Source organism: Sinocyclocheilus rhinocerous, unplaced genomic scaffold, assembly GCF_001515625.1.
Source record: "Sinocyclocheilus rhinocerous isolate Xijiao unplaced genomic scaffold, SAMN03320098_v1.1 scaffold1441, whole genome shotgun sequence".
Classification (NCBI taxonomy): domain Eukaryota; kingdom Metazoa; phylum Chordata; class Actinopteri; order Cypriniformes; family Cyprinidae; genus Sinocyclocheilus; species Sinocyclocheilus rhinocerous.
Window position 1 is genome coordinate 918,578 of NW_015654063.1, and position 9,188 is coordinate 927,765.

The 9,188-nt window shown below is 33.9% G+C and overlaps 1 pseudogene; it reads left to right on the forward strand.

The window, feature by feature from the left end:
- LOC107716794 (alpha-1,3-mannosyl-glycoprotein 4-beta-N-acetylglucosaminyltransferase A-like) overlaps positions 1-9,188 on the forward strand; it is a 54,269-nt pseudogene that overhangs the window by 32,529 nt on the left and 12,552 nt on the right.

The following is a 9,188-nucleotide window of genomic DNA, read 5'->3' on the forward strand; positions in this document are numbered from 1 at the left end:
TAACTTATTAATTTTAAGTTAAATTGTGCTTTGTTGGTATAGTGTCTGCTAGAATGTTAAAAATGTTCAGTGTTAAATATTTTTAAATTGTTGTTTTGTAATTGATTATTTTTTTTGAAAAGCAAGACAAAACAGTAAAAAGCACATTTTGGCTTTTTAATTTATGCAATGGTGAAAAACAAAATTGGCAAGATACATGGGGAAAAAAAACTCGAAAAACCGTGTTCGGTATCCGGCCTTCAGCCTTCGGCCCAGTGTTTAATTTTGTTCGGCTTTGGCCAAGAATTTTCATTTCGGTGCATCCCTATTTATATTGTATTTATTTACAGAGGTATATTATGTCACACTTCACACTTCTCTAGTAAGTTTCGTCTGTGTGTGAAGACAGTAGTGCAAATCCGTGAATGAATGTTCCGAAGTGAAAAACTTCAACGGAATAAAGTTGAATGGAATTGAATTGAATTAAAGTTGAATAAACTTCAACTTTACTGTTCAGTGCACTGATGTCAGACTCATATTGGATAATAAAGTGTATTGTTAAATTGTTAAATACCCTGCCTCCATTACATATCTTTGTCATGTCATTATAAGTGTTTGATCACTACATTTGAGTGATCATTGCAAAAATGTGTTTATGTATATATATTCTGTTTATGTATACTGTATACTGTATTCTAAATATAGTACCAGTCAAATATTTGGACACACGAATGGGAAAGTGTCCAAACTTTTGACTGGTACTGTACTATAATATACACAAAGAATATATCGATATATCGATATCGGCCTTTTTTAAACTCCCTAATATCGGTATCGGTGTCGGCCCCAAAAAACCCATATCGGTCGGGCTCTACTACATATGCAAGATAGTATAATAGTATGCAGTAGTGTAGTATGCCAATGGACATTAGGCCCATAAACACTACCAGTCAAAGAATTGGACACATCTATTTATTATTACTGTTTCCGTATTTTAGGATATTAGGCAAATCATCAAAACTATAAGTGGGGAATTGTGTAGTCCCCAAATATTGTAACCATTTTAAACATCATGTAAAATATCTTAATTGATATCTTGATATCTGCTTTTTATTTGTCTACAAAACTAATTCAAGGCATTTATTTTCAGTGGAGTGTGTTCAAGCGTTTGACAGGTGGTGTGTGTAGGTGTATTGATTGCGGTCTGTCATATGGTTGCGCTGGCCGTTGCTGCGGCGAGTGCGCGTGACAGTATTTATGTGCCCATAGAGATTTCTGTGGTGAGGCTGAAATAAAGTTTTCATTAGCCCGGATCTCATATTTCAGTGCATGAGTCAGAGCTGATTTACTGTCACAAATGTGATTAGAGAGGGAGAGATGTCAGTGAGATTTTCTGGAGAGAAAGACCGAGCGAGAGGCGTGGCAGATTTGTTGTGAGACAGGAAGCCAGTAAGCTCAAGGTCAAAGACATCAACTCATCCCTTCATTACTTCCTTCCTCCTCTCTAGCTGTCCTAAAAGGACCTCTCTTCTCTTCTCCTGCTCTCCCTAAATCTTTCATCCACAGCTGTCTCAGTTTAATCTCTATCACTCTGGGCATCTCTTTCTTTCACTGCCTCTTCTGTCTTTTGGTGTCATGCTCTCTCTTTCATAACTCTGATAGGGTTGTCACGACTGAAAAATAGTCTATGCCAATGCCGAATATTATTATTCTCAATACCAATTTAAATACCAGAGAAATATTTATAGATATGCAATTCAACACACTCCTTTGTTTATTCAAATTAAATAATAATACAACATGTTAAATTCATTCAGAGCCTTGCAGCCTTCAGCTATTTCTAAATTCTGTAAACAAGTTTTTATGAATTTAACTAAACGGCAATTAATTTGTTAATTATGAGCAGTAAGTAAACAATATCTTACAAACATACACTACCATTCAAAAGTTTGTTCTAAGATGTTATTTTTGAAAGAAATTATTACTTAATTATTCATTAGTTACAACAGTTACAAATATTTTTAAGAAAACTTTCTATTCATCAAAGAATCCTAAAACAAAATTTCCACAAAAATACTAAGCAGCCCAACTGTTGTTAACTCAACATTGGTAATATTCAGAAATGTATTGAGAAAATCAGCATAGTAGAATGATTTCTGAAGGATCGTGACTGAAGACTGGAGTAATGAGTGCTGAAAATTTAGCTTTACCTTCATAGAAATAAATTGCTATTTAAAAATTTAAAATAGTAAACAGTTATTTGAAATTGTAATAATTCACGATATTCCTGTTTATGATCAAATAAATGAAACCTTGGTGAGCATAAGATACTTTTTTTCAAATCCTCACTGACCAGTAGTGTATATTTTCCAAAAATACAGCAGGTCTGTTAGGATGCACTTGGATACTGAATCAAGTCTGTAGAAAGATTGGTAGCATTATTTTTTTCCCCTTGTTTGACTTTCTTTTTAGCAAGAGTCAGCTTATCATTATTACAGTTCTGTTTAAATTATTCATTAGGTTGCAATTCCTAATTAAATTATTGCCTATTTGACTAAATTAAATGTAACTACATTTTTACTCACGTTTGTTTTTTGTGCTTTAATGTTGATTTTGCACAATCAAGGCCATTGCTAAGATGGATTCCAAGTGAAACCACTTGCTATAAAGTTGTTCCCAATGATGCCATCTGACATGACTGTGTGTGTGTGTGTGTGTGTGTGTGTGCGTGTGTGTGCGTGCCTTGTTGAGCATCTGAGTTCTTATTCTGTTCCACAAACTCTACTCTCGTCCACTTTACAAAGTCAGTTTGATCAAAGGAAATGAGCGGCTTTGATGCCCCTCATATTTAATATTCTTTGTCCTTTTTGAATATTTATGTCTCTCTTTTCTGAACCCTTTACTGAAAAGGACGAATGAATAACAAAGCTTATATCGAGTATGCGTGAGTGATGTGTTTTTGTTTATAGACTCACCCAACCCTTATTTAGCTTTTCGGCTGTGTATGTTTCTGTTACTGTCAGTCAGACTCATCATACGCTTGACATCTAGAATTTCACTCCCAGTCAGTTAGCCGACTCATCAACCAGTTAACTTATTAACTTAACATTAAACCTTTGCTTTTAGACTACTGGGCGTCTCCCTTTTTTAACATGTTTTTGTGTGTCTTTGTAGATGGAGGACCAAGCAGAACTTGGACTATTCCTTTCTAATGATGTATGCTGTGAACAAAGGGGTCTATTATGTCCAGGTAATCAAATTAAAGGTTAAAGGTTAAAGTACCAAGTTTAAAGGTTAAGCGTGTAATGTCTGCACCACTAGCGTCACTCAATGGAATTAAAAATCGAATTACTTTTCAAACAGGTTCCCAAAACACTCCCCTGTCTGCTATTGGTCGGTAAACTCACACCATTGGTGGAGTCAGTGTGGCTGTCTCAGGATGGTCAGGATACAAATAGAAACAGAGCAGTGTTTTGAAAGCGTCATAGTGTTTACACTTTGGGTAAAGCGACCTACGCATGGCTTTCTCATAGCTGTTTCTGCATAATAAACAAACTAAATATTGCAGAAAGAATTTTAACTCTGAAACGGTTATATCGCCTATATGATGATCTAAAAATGTTTCAACCTAATGTCTATTGACCGCATTTGTGGCATGCTGTAAATTACCACATACAATAATTAAGGTGCACAATAAATTGGTACTGTATTGGGTATCGGTTTATATAGATTTTTTTTTTTTATTGTTCAGTACCAATTAATACTGGAGATATATTGACCTATATTTAATTGTTTAAGTTAGCTCCCCTGTTTATCTTTGCCATTATCTTACATTCTCTTAAAGTTCTTTTTTTTTTTTTTTTATTGCTTATAATTTAATAACAGCAATAAATGTGATCTTTAGCAAATCTTAAAATGAATATACATTTTCTTGCGTTACTTTATAATGCTTAAATTCACTCGTGGCATTTAAGACTAGTGGTTTTAGTGTTACGTTTTTATTTTATGTATAAATTGTTGGTAACACTTTACTTAAAGCCTTTATGTATAATGCATTATAAAAGTAGATTTAATGCATTAATTATGCCTTGTAATGTACCTTATAATGCATTGTACAATCTCATAAATAATTGTAACCACAGTTAATACATAATAACACTTAAATAACACGTTGTTACACTATGCATTTTAAATTTTGGTTATTAACGACAAGATATAATGTATTACAATGCATATTATGGATAATTTTAATGCATTATACCCTGTAATAACCCTACATTATGCATTATAAATAAAGGCTTTAAGTAAAGTGTTATCAAATTGTTTTATAAATCTAATTATTTATATTTTTATTTTTATTTTAAGCAGTTGTTATTGTTAAACTTGAAACTATTATAAAATAATTTTTGCTAATTGAAATAAAGCTGATATAAATATACATATTGAATGAAAATCTTCAAACACTTCAATGGAAATTAGAAATGTTGCATTGGCAACTAACTGAACTGGGGGGAAAAAAGACAAAAGCATATAACAAAATGATAAAAACATGAATTAAGATTAAAACTATGAAAATATGAAAATAAAAGCTAGTTTAAAATATAATCATACATAAATAATACTAAAATAACATTGAATTCTGTGTTGTTGTTTTAAAGTTTAAAAGTGCTTTTACTGATGTTGCTTCTCCATTCATGATATTCCCACACGGTTACTAAGTTAACCAAGTTTACTTCCAGTAACAGTTTAAAAAAATACATATAACTTTTCTTTACAATACGTGTATTACTGTGAACGCATATTTCATTAATTTATGCAGACTGGAGAGTCGAATCGAAAGTTTTGTCTTTGCTAATTAACAGCATGTCACACAAAGACATGAAGTTAAACAGTTGAGACCAGTGTTAAACTTAAACCTAATATGTTGATGAAATACCTTTTGATTGATTTGTCTGCTTTCAGTCAGTTTCCCAAGCGGTGTATATTTCAGTGTAGGTTTCTAGTTAGTGTGCCAGATCCCCACTGGAAGCTCTTCAGTTCAGACCGAGACAAGTACCCCAAAAGCTCTCTGCTCAGGGGTTGCTGTGGTTACTCGTGTATCTGGATATACCCTAAAGACACACTTTGGCTCTGTAGCGGTTGTCATGGGAACGTGGCTTGGTGGTTTTGGGATTTCTGTTTTTATGAAGTGATAATGATTTTACAGCTGGGAATATGATCAGGGTAAGGAATTTGCTACGGTTAGAGCAGCTGTACATGGTCGCAGCAGATTGAAAGCGGCGTAACGCTCAACTTGACACCTCTTATTTGTTTCTCTCTGCTGGACAAACAAACATGAAAAGCATAACATTATGAAAAATATCAAGCAGAAGCTTCTGCCAACCAGTTATTTTTGCAGTGATATCAGCTGTAAACCTGTATGTTTAGTCCTCACTAACCAATGTCCACCTTTCACAGGGCTCTAGACATTTGCAACAACATTTTGGGAATGTGCGAGTTCAAATTTGACGTGGTCGCATTTGTGCGAGTGCATGGTCTGTGCTGCTCCAAAGCGTCTGCTCCATACAGCACGCTGCAGAGCCGCGACACATTGTAGCAGGGGTCAGATTTCCGCAAATACTGAGGAAACTATGGCGAATGGAGGATTTGGTTTTCACGCTAAAGTAAAGTAAAAGACCGCTTCTTAAAGCAGAGAAGGTGAGCATGTTGGTATTCTTGTGGATAAAAAACATGCAAGCTGTCACCAACAGCCAGTTTAGTTTTACTTTTCTTTTTGTTTTCATTTTGAAAAGCTTATTTCACGTTACGCTATGGAGGATTTCTTTAAATTTTTATTTTTAATTTTTTTGATTCCTCAGTTTTTGCTAAATGTTCTGTAATTTATTAGTCGGCATGTGGTGTATACCATGCCTTGTCTTATTCGGTTTTGTCAATAAACGTTATGTAAGCTAGTTTGTCATTGTAGCCTACTGTTTTATTGTTGTTGTGCTTTTTAATTAAGAATAACAATGAATCCATCTTTTGTTTTACTCTTAAAAAGTGAAATGTGTATAGATGTAAGCAAAACACAATTATCTTTTCTTGTAAAACGTGACACCAAGATCGCGAATTCGAAAGTGAAAGCATCATAAGCCCGCGGCTTATAACATGGCAAAAGAGGAACTCCTGTTCACCAAATTCAAATTACAAATACTACTGATGAAAAAGGACGGGTTGAATGTTAACCACTTTCGTTTCCATATAACTATAAACTATGATAAAAGTTCATCAGCATACATTGATTAATCCCATGTTGTAGCAAAAAAAAAAAAAGGCGACCAAATTATGTGCTCCTGCGACCAACTGAGAAAGTTAGTCGACCGAGTTAGTCGAAAGTTAAAAGAGCGACCAGGGGTAGAATGAGTCTAGAGCCCTGTTTCAGCAAATCTGTTAGCGTGAGCATTATGTAAATAATATAAATTAATAAATGCTTTTTTCTATTTATACTTGTTTCAGATTGTGTTAAATATTTATCATATCACACATGAGAATCTTTTAACCTGTCATTTAACATCACACTTGTGAAGAGAGGCTGATGGGATGTTTTTCCCTACTTTTTCAGTTGTTCTTGATGAAAAGCTTTATTTTAATTTATTGTATTACATTTATACTATCTTTCCAATGTTTGGGGTTAGTAAGATTTTACTTAATATTTATTTTTTTTTTTTTAAAGAGAAAAGAAAATTAAAACTTTTATTTACTGAAGTAGTAATATGATCAAAAGTGACCGTAAAGACATTTGTAATGTTACAAAAGATTTCTGTTTCAAATAAATGCTGCTCTTTTGAGCTCTCTGTTCATCAAAGAATCCTGAAAAAATTAACAGTTTTATCGTAGCAATATTAAGCAGTAAAAGCTGTTTTTAACATTGATAAGATTTATAGAGAGATAGTGATAGATTGATGATTTATCATGTGACACTGAAGACTGGAGTAATGGCTGCTGAAAATTCAGCTTCACCATTACAAGAATAAATTACATTTTAAAATATATTGTAATAGAAAACAGTTATTTTAAATTATTATAATATTATTTTGCAATGTTATTGATTTTACTGTGTTTTGATCAAATAAATGCTTAAGAGACTTTCAAAAACAACAACAAAAAATAAATAAATAAAATAAAAATCGTACCGACCCCAAACTTTTGAACAATAGTGTATTTAGTATCTTTCTAATATTTCCTAAGACGGAAAAGCATCCTGTATTAATGTTCATTTATGTCATTCCACGTTCATGTCTTTCTCATTCTCATGTGCTTCTCTCTGTCTGTGTGTAGGACTGTACTGAATGTTTTCATTAATTTTTTTTTTTTTTTTTACTTTCATTTTTTTCATTGCTGTGCCAATAAATCTCTCTAGTGTCTCCCTGTCTTTGTGCTCTCAATACACGCTGTGCTCTCTTAGGAGAGGGGAAAGGTATTGCTTTCATGTTTTTTTTGGAACTCAAGTTACTTGAGTATAGGACAACATGCTTTAGCTTTGCTTTAGTGTTTGTCTGTACTTATATTGGTGGCTTCAGGTTGATTGTTAGATGTGGTATTTTTAGTAGGTGCGGCATGTGTGAAAGTGTACCTGGTTTATGAGCTGTTCTGTATGATTCATGTCTGTTTCCTGTTGTTTTAACAGTTAGAGGACGACATCGTTGCCAAGCCCAACTATTTTGCCACCATGAAAAACTTTGCCCTACAACTCGCCACTGAGGACTGGATGATCCTTGAGTTTTCACAGCTGGGCTTCATTGGTGTGACTTCTATATTTTTAATATCTATATTTTTTTATACTTGTCCAGCTATTCAGATATCACTTAGATTACTTGAGTTATTGTCATCATTTACTCATCTTCCTGTCGTTCCAAACCTGTATGATTAAGAATGTTCCTACTGCTCTTTTCAGTACAGTAGAGTCACAGTCTCCAAGAGCAATCAAGCCCCCAAAAAGCACCATAAAATTAGTCTATATAATTTGAGCTGCATAAATATTCTTCAGAATTTCTCCTTTTGTGTCCCTCTGAAGTAAATGATGACAGAATTTTCATTTAAGTGAAAATCTCTTTAAAGGGATAGTTCATGCAGACATGAAAATTGTCATTAATTACTCACCCTGATGTCTTTCCAAACGCGTAAGACCTTCGTTCATCTTCAGAACACAAATTAAGATATTTTTGATGAAATCTGAGAGCTTTCTGACCCTGCATAGACAGCAATGCAACTGACACGTTCAAGGCCCAGAAAGGTAGTAAGGACATGGTTAAAATAGTCCATGTGACATCAGTGGTTCAACTGTAATTTTATAAAGCTACTAGAATACTTTTTGTGTGCAAAGAAAACAAAAATAACAACTTTATTCAGTTTGCGCGTTCACGAGAGTACCGCCATGCTTGTGCATTCCTCTGCTTGAAAACAAGGCGCAGCGCATCCATGTTCTGTGTCAGAACGCCGGCTCCTGCGTTAGCAACATCACACGCATGTGTCGTGCTGTTGTGAAGACCGACAGGGAAGAGAAGAAATTGTTGAATATAGTGGTTATTTTTGTTTTTTTTGCGCACAAAAATATTCTCGCAGCTTTATAACATTACAGTTGAACCACTGATGTCACATGGACTGTTTTAACTTTGTCCTTACTACCTTTCTGTTCCTTGAACGTGTCAGTTGCGTTGCTGTCTATGGAGGGTCAGAGAGCTCTCTGATTTCATCAAAAATATCTTAATTTGTGTCCCAAAGTTGAACAAAGGTCTTAAGGGTTTGGAACGACATGAGGGTGAGTAATTAATGACAGAATTTTCATTTTTGGGTGAACTATCCCTTTAAGACTTTCTTGTTATATATACTTTTATTCAGCAAGGATGCATTAAATCATTTGACACTGAAGACTGGAATAATGGCTGCTGAAAATTCAGCTTTGCCATCACTGGAATAAATTACATTTTAAAAAATATTATAATAGAAAACTTTTATTTGTAGTAATATTTCACAATACTACAATTTTTATTAGGGCTGCACGATATATCGAAATTATCGAAATATCGCAAATGTAAATAGCGCAATATGCATATGGCAAGGGCGTGCGATATCTGAATCATTTTAATAATAGGCTACTTAAATCAAAACGTTGCAAAAGGTCAAAGTTTTAGTTCGACGCATAATAGCAGAGAATTGCTTGACGTTAAAAA